This window comes from Triticum dicoccoides, chromosome 5B, assembly GCF_002162155.2.
Source record: "Triticum dicoccoides isolate Atlit2015 ecotype Zavitan chromosome 5B, WEW_v2.0, whole genome shotgun sequence".
Lineage (NCBI taxonomy): Eukaryota > Viridiplantae > Streptophyta > Magnoliopsida > Poales > Poaceae > Triticum > Triticum dicoccoides.
In genome coordinates this window covers 422,350,926-422,363,008 of record NC_041389.1, presented here as the reverse complement: position 1 = coordinate 422,363,008, position 12,083 = coordinate 422,350,926, and positions in this window count along the sequence as shown.

Sequence of the window (12,083 nt, the reverse complement as noted above, 5' to 3'; positions counted from 1 at the left end):
CACCGACACACAGATCTTCCCCGTCATGGCTAGGCTCTCGCGAAGAGGTGCTACGGCGGCGGCGGACCTCGGCATTTCCTGGCTTTTTTTTCACGCGTGCGTGCGGGGCAGAGGTGGGCTGGATTCAAGGCGGTGTTGGTGGTCGGTGTCACGGCTATGGTGCCTAGGGGCGTGATGGTGGCGGCGAGGGTCGCACATTTCGTTGTCGCCGTGGGTGCTACGTGTCACGGTCGCCGGGATGCATGGTGGTGGTCGACGGGGGCGCGGTGGTGGTGGTGGTGGTCCAGCACTAGGCTTCGTCGGCTCTCCTCGGTGTATTTCCCCATGCGCGCTGCCGCCACAGGCATCACCATCCCTAGGTTGATGTGGCGTGGCGCCAAGGGAGCTAGCATGATGGCACCTGTGTTCGTCTCCGTGAACGCCTCACGGGTGCTGTTGTCGTCATAAGGCTTTGGTCACATAAGATCTCTCAACTAACTCATGGTTCTGTCACATGGATAGCTAGCTTTCACGCATCCTTATTCATGGCTAGTTCTTTAGTGATACTTTAGTATTCCAGATCTCTCTTTTTGAACTCCTCTCATGTCAAATTTGGTTTACCCGACCTCGCCTGACATTATCAACACACTTTAGCCGTCCGCTATGCACTAGAGCTTCTGGAGTCCTGCGCTGAATATGCCCAAACTATCTCAGACGATGTTTGAAAAGCTCCCCTGCAATAGGTGCATCCCAACTTAGTCTCGTATATCATCATTCCAGATCTATTCATTTCTTGTGTGGTCACACATCCATCTCAACATGCACAGATCTCAGAGAGAGACAATTGTTGAACATGTCGCCTTGTAGTCGGCCAACACTCAACGTCATACAATATTGTGGGTCAAATCGTTGTCCTATACGACCTGCCTTTTAACTTATGTGGCACTCTTGTCATAGAGAATGGCAGAAGCTTGACGCCACTTCATTCATCCAGTTTTAATTTGATGATTCACATTTGCATCGATATCCTCATCCTAAAACAACATTGACCCCAAATATCGAAAAGTGTCCTTCTGAGGTACAACCTGCCCAACAAGGCGAACCTCCTCCTCCTCATGCCTAATAATGCTGAAATCGCATCTCATGTACTCAGTTTTAGTTCCATAGCTCCAACTTTCTATTAACTCCCGCCCGACTATCATCGACTAGCACCGAGTCATCCGCAAAGAGCATACATCATGATATATCTTCCTGTATATCCCTTGTGACCTCATCCATCACTAAAGCAAAAAAGATAAGGGTGTGTGTGGCTGCCGTGGGAGAAGGTTGGGCTTGACGACGTCGCAGGAGGAGGTGAGGCTCGACGACGGCACGAAGAGGAGATCTCACTCGACAAGGGATGTGGGAGGAGGCCGGGCTCGGCGTCGTTGTTTGCGGTAATACGTAGCTGTTGTCGGCGCACATTTTTCAGTGCATTTTCTGAAGCTTTCTTGTGAGCTCCATTTTTTTCTCGGTCGATTTGAGTAACAACTACATTATATCTATGCTACAACCATCGTAATTTCATGTTTTTGCTCTAGATCATGGCAAAAAAAGACGATGTCATTTTTTAAGAATGGTTTGCTCTAGACCATGGTAGTTTCAAAGAACAAAAATGCCCAACTTTCCCATGTGCTGATACATATGGGTTTTGACTAAAAGCGTCCTTATATTTGTGCTACAACCACTGGAATTTCAGGTTTCAAGCACTCAACATGGTATTTTTCGGTTGATACATATAACAACTTAGAACTGTTTTTTCTATAGGGCATGGAAAAAAAGACCATGATATTTTTTAAGAACTGTTTGCTCTAAACCATGGTAGGTTCAAAGAATAAAATGCGCAAATTCCCCCATGTGCCCCTTACAAATTCCAAAAAAAGTTGTCATGGCACAATCTTTTTTCCCAAATAAATTGACATGTCCTTTGTATAAACAGAAATGGTTGTTTTATAGTTGTCATGGCTAATTTCATGGGATGTTTCTCAAGTTGCATGGCATTTTTCCGATGAACACAGAAAATGAACATTCCTAAAAAAATCATAAGATATATCATGGCAATGTGTGCTTTTTGTGTGTCATAAGTTGAGAAGGTGCAGCAAGATAACAAACTTGTGTTTTTCGCAATCCCTTTTTGATTAACGAACCACCTGCAACTCATATACTTTTTGTGTGTTCTTCAGAAACATGGCAATGTTTGTCATGTTTTACAGATAGTTTTTTTGCCAAAGTTATTGGCTTTTTGAGATTGTTAGTTGTTGTCCATGGCAAAAAATAAATATTGAAAGCATTTCTTAAAACCATGGCAATCTTTTTGCAATTTGCCATGGCATTTTTTGTAAAACTACATGGCATTTTTATTATTACGAGCATGTTAATTTTATTATTAAGAGCATGTCATTTTTATTATTAAGAGCTTGGCATTTTTATTTTTTAATAATTTGGCATTTTTAAATCTATAGGTTGGTAAATTTATTTTAAATGGCATGGCAATTTTAATTTCTGAATCACTTCCTTTTATTTTTGTGTGGTTTTATGTTTTGACAAATAAAATACACGGTATGGCAATTTTATTTTTTTATCATCGCACTTTTATTACTAAGAACATGCCATTTTTATTATTAATAGCATGCATTTTTACTATTAATAGTATGACATTTTTAATATGTAAGAGCATGCCATTTTTCTTGTTAAGAGCATGTCATGTTTACGATTATGAGGATGGAACTTTTATAAGAGCATGACATTTTTTTTGTTATTTTAAGAACTGTTTTTGTGTTTTTCTAATAGATAATTCTAACATTGCAAACCTTTAAGTTTTTTTTTCTGTTTTTTGTACACACGGCAATTTTTTTTCGAAAATAGGTGCCCATGGGAAAACTATAATGAACAACATTTTTGTAGGGATGTTTTTGAAAATGTCTGCATGGCAATTTTGTAGATAATTTACAACAGGTTGAAATTCTTCCAACAGTTGCTATGGTATAATTTCACAATTTTTGTGGCAAGTTTCAATACATTTTTCATTTTTTTTTGTATGCTTTGAAGCTGAAAAGTTGATTGGACAAATAAAATTGTGATAATCTAACACGTGGCAAACGGAGAGAAAGCAGCACTTAAAAAACGCCTAGCTCCGGGAATCTCATTGCCTGACCATCCTTCTACCAAGCACACGGTGCCTCCACCAACTCCAACGATGATGGCCCCATGTTTGAGGTGAGCATCTAGCGTTTCTCCATTTTTCTTAGCGAATTTTGCTTTATTGAGGACGGTGAGCGAATCTATATCTGGTCCATGTAATTGCTTTATTCGTTGCCACGGAAATGAACCCGACCAGGCGAATCCCCGGATGGAGCGAACAATTTGGCATCCTCTGCATAGGGAAAATATTAGGGTATCTCTAACTGAATTGCTAAATTTTAACTTCGCAAATGCCTTGTTAACTCCTCAAATTTGAGAGTTAAAGGAAATGTGTAGCTAACCGAACCCTCGTCGAGATACATGATTTTCAGACACGTAATCTTGATCACTTTTCATGTGATTATGATTATGAATGGCATGTTTTACTCTCGTCCGGGAAGTTGGGTGGAATCTTACTAGGCATCGACTCGACATACTTGGAATTTTTATCCACGTCGAAGGCTGAATATCACATCAAATTTCACCTTCAAAATAAGCCCGACAATTTCCTTTGGAGTCCGGTGGTTGTATATGGCGCCGCTCGAGAGGAGTTTAAGTCCGCATTTTTAAAGGAGATTGTTAATACCTGTCTGGGGCGATCTATCCACCTTAATTGACACCCTTGATAAAATTGCGGAGGTGAGGCCTCTCTCTGCTGCTGACATTGAGCAAAAAAGCTATCTAAATGAGCAGATTGCCCGTCTTTTACGCGAGGAAGAGATTAAATGGTACCAACGTTGCAAAGCCGACTTGCTTCTTCAAAGTGATGATAATATGAAGTATTTTCAAATGCTGGCTAATGGCAGACATGGAAAGAAACATATTTTCACTCTTGACCTGGGCGAAGGCCGTATAGAGGGGGATGCTCCGCTCAGAAATTTCATTTCTAAGTACTACAAAGAGCTTTTTGGACCTTCACTTGAAAGCCCTTTTGCGCTGGACAAATCTATTACTCATGACATACCTCAAGTTTCGAAGGCGGAAAACGAGTTTTTAACTTCTTTGTTCTCCGAAGAGGAAATTCGGACGGTGGTCTAAATGGAACACAATAAGGCTTCGGGACGAGATGGTTTTTCGGCAGTTTATCAATTTTTTGGGATATGATTAAGGTGGATTTGGTTCAGTTGTTTAAACTTTGGAGAAATTATTCTTCTGTCCAAGACTAAGGACATTAGCCGTATTCAACAATAGAGACAAACCTGCCTTCTAAATGTCATCTTTCATATATTCACAAAGGTGGCAACTAATTGGTTGAACGGGGCGGCTGACCACGTGGTCAAACCCACTTAAATAGGGTTTATGCCAGGACGCAACATACTAGATGGAGTTGTTGTGCTGCATGAAACTGTACATGAGCTTCACCGTAAAAAGTCAAATGGAGTCATCTTCAAAATAGTCTTCAAAAATGCATATGACAAAGTCAAATGACCCTTTCTCTTGCAAACTTTGTGCATGAAGTTTTTTTGCCATAATGGTGTCGATGGGTAGAGAGTTTTGTTTCTAGAGGTAATGTGGCTATCAAAGTCAACGATGATGTTGGCAAATACTTTCAGACCAGGAAGAGGCTTCGCCAAGGGGACCCCATCCCCTATTTTGTTCAACATTGTGGCCGGCATGTTAGCTACCCTTGTTGAGGGGCTAATGTGGTCGGTCAGATTAGCGACGTGATTCCTCATTTGGTAGTAGGTCTGTCTATTCTACAATATGCAGACGACACTATACTTTTTATGGATCATGACCTAGATAAAGCAAGAAACCTCAAATTGCTTTTATGTGCATTTGAGGAGCTCTTTGGTCTCAAAATGAACTTCCATAAGAGCGAGCTTTTTTGCTTCAGCGATACTGCAGAGTCCGCATCTGACTATGTTGAGATTCTCGGCTGTCAACTCTGGTAGTTCCCAATTAGGTATCTAGGTATTCCGATTCACTATCGGCGCTTAACCATCGTTGAGTCGAAGCACATGGAAGAAAGACTTGAGAAACGTCAAGCCAGCTGGAAGGCCAAACTCTTCTCGTATGGGGGACGGTTGATTCTAATCAATTCCGTCTAGGCAACATGGTTCTATACATGTCATCATTCTTTCACTTACCGAAAGGGGTTCTTCAGCGTCTCGATTATTTTAGATCCAGATTTTTTTGGTAGTGTGATAATGAATCCAAGAAATGCCGGCTGGCTAGGTGGAGTGTATTAATTATTGAAAGGATCGATACGGTCGATTAGAGGGGGGCGAATAGGAGACTACAAATGTTAATCTTTCTTGTCAATTTTAAGGTTTAGCGGATAAATAGGGCTCACTAGATATGCAACTAGGTGAATACAACCTATATGACAAGCAAAGTTAAAGCTATGGATGCTAGGCAACAAACTACTTAGCAAGCCAACAAGCATACAAAACAAAGTAAAGTGCGGGAAAGGATTAACCACAAGTGAGACGAGGACGCAGATTTTATCCCCAAGTTCACTCTTCCTTGGGGAAGAGCTACTCTTTGTTTAGAGCGGTGCCGGAGCCAAAGCTTGCGGAACACCACCGAAGGCTCACCATAATCTCTATCGAGTCACCCCCAATGGATGAGCCCCGGATTACTTGGGGTTGGTCTTGAAGGCGACCACCACATCTTTATAAACTTCTCCGGAGCACACGACAAGCAAGAAAGCTTCCAGAGGAACCTCTAACCGACTAGGAGCCCAAGCTCCAAGAGTAACAAGTCAATGGTGGATGAATGTTGTGGGGAATGTGATTGTTTTGGTCAAAGTGTAGATCGGGTCTTGCTCTCCCAATCCCCAAAGTTTCAACAAGTTTGGGTCGAGGGATTGAGAGTATTGAGCAAAATGAGGTGTAGCAATGGTGGAGCTCAAAGAGACACTAGGGTTAGGGATGGAGGAGGAAGACGTTTTTTTAGTGTTCTTGGCTGGGTGGAAGTTTCTGCCGTTGGACCCCGTGTGCACGGGCTAAGTAGACCCATGCGCACAGGGTGCCCATGAAGATATGTAGCACCCCGTGCGCATGGGGTACCCAGAAAGTTCTTGACTACCCCATGCGCACTGGGGTCAAAAGACCCCGTGTGCACGGGGTATCCAGAACATTTCTGTTGCAACTCTCTGGATACCACAGCTAGCACACGAACGAATATATTATGGTAGGAGTAGGAAGGCTGGTGTATATGGTTTTAAAGATGGCATTCCCACACGACATAAATCCACAATGATCCCTCTTAGTAGTGCGGTTTTTTCCATGACTCAAATCGAACCAAACGAAACACCTTCGAGTCGCCGGAAAACCATGCCTTTGATCTTTTGAATTGGGAGGTCGCACACCTCCATAAGGGACAACTTGAAACCAATATCCTGAGATAAACTTTAGCAACTGATATTGGTTCCACTAACCATATTGTTATCACACCAAAATATACTTTTAAGTGACACTTGCACTTTCAATTATGCCGACCTAAAATTTAGGGGGCCTTGGAATTCAGGATCTTGAGATGAAAAACATCGCTTTTTTGAGCAAATGTGTATACAAACTAGTCATTAAGAATGGAGTGTGGCAGGAAATCATTCGTAACAATTATGTGGGGTCCAAAGCTATTTCTCAAGTTCTTTGGAAACTCGGTCAATCACATTTTTGGGGTTGCATCACGAATGCCAAGGAATTGTTTTTCCAATTTGGTACTTTCTCGGTTAGGGATGGTTCTCGGGTTCGATTCTGGGAAGACACCTGGTTGGGATCATCAAACGTAAATTCATCATGATTAAACTAGTATTGAGAAAAGAAAACCCTGATATTTCTTTCCATAGGGACCTTTTTGGGTCTCGCCTGGTAGCATGGAATGAATTACTCATTCGTCTGGAGGCCATTCAGTTGTCAAGCGAACCAGACAAATTCCGATGGAATTTGCATCAGAACGGTAGATTTTCAGTAAAATCCTTGTATGACGCAATTCTTCACACTGATATTCCGGTTGATAACAAGAAATTGTGCAAGCTAAAATTCCTCTAAGAGTGAAAATATTCCTCTGGTTTCTAAACAGAGGGGTCGACGCAACTGGCAAGTAGTAAGACATGTGTCTTTTGCCAACATGACGAGTCCATTAAACACTTATTTTTTAGTGTAAGTTTGCTCGTGCAGTCTGGGCCATAGGTCAAGTATTTACAAATCTATACCCCCCATGTAGTGCACATAACATGTTCGGCAATTGATTATAGGGTATCGATAAACAATTTTCTGCATATCTACTCACGGGGCGACTGCCTTATGTTGGGCATTGTGGCTTATAAGGAATGATGTGCATTTTAACAATAAATATGTTTCATCACCTGTGCAGGTTATTCATATGTGTACGTGATGGCTCTGTACGTGGTCTGTCATGCAGAGGCCAGAGGTCAGAGAAATTTTCATGACCACGTCTACACGGCTGGAGCATACGGCCAGGGAGTTTTCTCCCAACATTGATGGCAGCGTAATCTCCAGATAGGATTTGCCCCATCCTAGGCTGAACTGATTTACTTTTGCTGTAAAATGATATTTATTATTAGGCTTGTTGGACTTGTTAGCTGTGTGCATCGCGCTATGCAGAGGTCGTCCATTCTTTCAATGCGGTTGTATCACCTTGATATATCAATTGAATGAAATGTTCTTCATAAAAAACCCGAACCCCTCACATTGGACTCCTTAAACGAACTAAAACAACTATGGAAGCCTCTCTGACTCTCTTTTTCCTTCTTCCCTCTTCCACGAGGTTAACGACATTTTTAGGCTGTAAATGTCTAGGAGATAGTTAGAGCCCAAGATAGATGACCTGCAAAAGCAATTTGATAGGACCTCACCAAGTGTGACATATGCGTGCGAGGAAGGAGTCAAGAAAGTCGACTAATTCGTCCCTCACGGGCCACGGTTTGGGTAATTCTTTGTCTGAATGAGTTCATCTCCTCTTCATTCTCCTTATGGCTCGATTTGATGGTTTGGGGCACAATGATTCGTCGGAATCAGCGAAGGCAGCTGGAAACCATGTAGGTGTTCAATGTAGGTTGGTCTGCAAGTGATGGTGTGTGTGTGTGTGTGTTGTAATGCTCTGTCCATAGTTGACTATGGAGGCAAGGAGTGCGGCCATGACTAGGGACGATCAGGAGTAGCATAGAAGTGGCCCGGGTCGGCGAGAAATCAAAGAAAAAGTTCATCGGAATTTGGCAGGAGTTCAGCAGGGCTGAGGGGAATTATCGATGAGCATGCGGGGTGGTCCTCGGAGGCAAGGAACATGGTGGAGACGGCGTCGTTGTGGACATGTCATAGAAATAGAGTCAAAAGGAATCATTTTAATGACTGTTGTATTTGGTTGCTCAAATTTAAATGGTGGTCGGTGCTTCATCTCAAAATTTTGAGGAGTTAAAAAATTTGAGGGTTCGATTAGAGTGGGCTTAACTCCTCAAAAGAGAATCTTGTAAGGAGTTAAAGTTTTTTAGTTTCGGTTAGAGTTTCCCTTAGTTGTTATCAGGAGTCACCATGATCCGAGGTCACCTAAGCAGTGAGATATCCAATCCAATGGTCATGGTTGGTGTTTCCGAATTTGCACGCAGTTATAGGAGTAACTTGGTATTACTCCTATAAAGGATGCTAGAGTACCTGCCTCCTGAGGCTCCTCGAGGGCGAAAAGCGCCTCTGTGCCGTCCGATTTGGGTGGCGTGCCTCAGGGGCTCTCCACGCGGTCCGTTTTTGGGTGGCGTGCCACGGGGGCCTCTCGGGGGCTCTCCGGGCCGTTTGATCTGCCCAGACGGCTCAGAATCAGGCGACCTGCCTCCATGGTCCATGGCGGGTAGATTGTGAGGCTTGTGCGGGGTCACCGTCATGGGGTGGCGTCGGTTGCGTCTACGGGCGCCCTTTTGTTGCCTCATGCGCGACGGGCCAGTCAGACCCGCATGTCGGCCTCTCGGCCTGACACTGGGCTGATTCGATCATGAGAGGCGGGGCATGCGTGCTGCCCATGGTGCCGGCTCTCGCGTGGGTCCAGGCCGTCAAGGCCGTTCGCGCGAGGGGCGAGACAAGCCCACCTATAAGGGGTTATGTTGCTCGCGCTAGCCGTCATTTTTCGCTCGTTCTAGGAGGATGCGCACGATCGCTCTAGCCGAGCTACCCCGGGTGGTTGGAGAGGATTGTCCGGCCAGGGTAAACATGAGGCGCAATTGTCAAGGTTGGGGTTTTCCTTTCAGCACCTATCTCCTGGTACTGGGTCACCGCCTTGATTGTCGAAGATGGGTCCGCCTGTTAGCGCCCGTCACTTGTTGCTGGGTTGCCTCGCTCTTGCCAACTGTGAGCCAGGTGGTCGGAGAGGGCTAATACGTCTCCAACGTATCTATAATTTTTGATTGCTCCATGCTACTTTATCTACTGTTTTAGGCAATATTGGGCTTTATTATCCACTTTTATATTATTTTTGGGACTAACCTATTAACCGGAGGCCCAGCCCAGATTTGCTGTTTTATGCCTATTTCAGTGTTTCGAGGAAAAGGAATATCAGACGGAGTCAAAACGGAATGAAATCAACTAGAGAAGTTATTTTTGGAAGGAAACCCACCTAATGGACTTGGACCCCACGTCAGAAGATACGGGAGGTGCTCACGAGGGTGGGGGGCGCGCCCACCCCCCTAGGGCGTGCCCCTTGCCTCGTGGGGGCCCCGTAGCTCCACCGACGTACTCCCTGCACCCATATATACCTACGTATCGTAAACTTCCAGAACAGAAGATAGATCGGGAGTTCCGCCGCTGCAAGCCGCTGTAGCCACCAAAAACCTCTCGGGAGCCCGTTCCGGCACCCTGCCGGAGGGGGAACCCATCACCGGTGGCCATCTTCATCATCTCGGTGCTCTCTGTGACAAGGAGGGAGTAGTTCACCCTCGGGGCTGAGGGTATGTACCAGTAGCTATGTGCTTGGTCTCTCTCTCTCTCTCTCTCGTGTTCCCTCTATGGCACGATCTTGATGTATCCCGAGCTTTGCTATTATAGTTGGATCTTATGATGTTTCTCCCCCTCTACTCTCTTGTGATGAATTGAGTTTCCCCTTTGAAGTTATCTTATCGGATTGAGTCTTTTATGAGAACACTTGATGTATGTCTTGCCGTGTTTATATGTGGTGACAATGGGATATCATGTTCCACTTGATGTATGTTTTGGTGACCAACTTGCGGGTTCCGCCCATGAACCTATGCATAGGGGTTGGCACACGTTCTTGACTCTCCGGTAGAAACTTTGGTCCACCCGAATGGGAGTGCGAGGCCATGGGTTCTGTAGTGTGGGTACAGTGTACTAACCTCTGCAGAGTGTATATTAAATCCATCGATAGCCGCGCCCGCGGATAAGGGCCCAGTTCGTGTCGGTTACACTGTGAGTCAACAGTATTAATAGTAACTTGATTAATGACAACCCCGGTTTGATGATGAGATAAGTTGGTTGTGATCGCCGTAAGGATCAGGGGCCAAGTATTGGTCGTGGTTGTGATCGCCGTAAGGATCACGGGCCAAGTATTGGTCGTGGTTGTGACCGTCGTAAGGATCATGGGCCAAGTATTGGTCGTGGTTGTGATCGCCGTAAGGATCACGGGCCAAGTATTGGTCGTGGTTGTGGTCGCCGTAAGGATCACGGGCCAAGTGTTGGTCGTGGTTGTGATCGCCGTAAGGATCACGAGGATACTGAGTTGTGTATATTCGTGATGTTGTGCGAGAATTGTGGGTAAAGATCAAGCTCCTTGTGGTCATTTAATGATCGCGATGGTATTGTTCATACCAAGCTTGATTTGATCCTGAGATGATCGTGTGATGTCCGAGGTTGGTAAGTGATGCATGTGTTGGTTACGAGGTAGCCCGAGCAGGATAAGTGGTGCATGTAGTGTCATCATGTTGCATGCTAGTATCGTCATGTCATGCTCATATTATTCTAGCTGTATCATGTTTATATTGGTCATGCCATGTTATTCTGATGATCTCATGTTAAATCCTGTTTAACCTGTAATTGCCATGTTATTGTTTGTCTTTAATGCTTCTGGTTATTGTGAGCTTGCAAGTATATTCAATGTACTGACCTGGCGTGTCATGCCAGTTTGCAGGTCATGCCGGATTTGATTGCTTGCTTGTCATGGTTTCCGTTTGTGCGAGCTCGGATAAGCATTCCAGCCAAAGTCCCTGTGGAGTGGAGTTCACCACCTTCATCGTTGTTCCGCTGCTTCAAGTTGTTTTGCTGCTTGCATAAAGCAACTGAGGATGGCATAGTGTCGCCGTGCCAATGTTATTCATTGTAATATCAGAGACCTTGTATTTATATTCGTGTAATAATATAAAGCTGGTTTGTTCTATGCTAAGCAGTGCCGTATTCCAGAAGACTTCTCCTAGATCTCTAGGATGGAATACGGGGCGTTCCGGTTTCTTTGAGTCGGGGTTCCACAGGCTTGGTATCAGAGCAGGTCTGGCTGTAGGATGCCTTAGTCAGCGCGAGTGATAGAAACCGATAGAAATCGGTAGTATAGGGTCTGGCTTGATGATTGCATTTGGTTGCTGCATTTGTTTGTTGCATAGCATGCATATAGCCTTAGTATTTGTAATAACGGTTTATCTGGTGAGTGTAGCTGGCATCGGTTAGGACCCACTATAGCTCGACCTTTGCATTTCTCCAGTTCCTTTTTCTTTTGGTGTTTGGTGTCATTTCTGTCCCAGCAGAGTGATGCCAAGTGATCCCGACATTGTTTGCAAAAATGGTGCTCAGGTATCGCGCTGATGTCTTTCTTTCAGTCCCACCTATCATTTCGGTGATGGACATGCTTCTATCCCAGATCGTTCTTCTATTTTGTTGTGTTGGCAACCCTTAATGATCTTAGTAATCAAGGAAGGGCAATGTCAGCAGCCT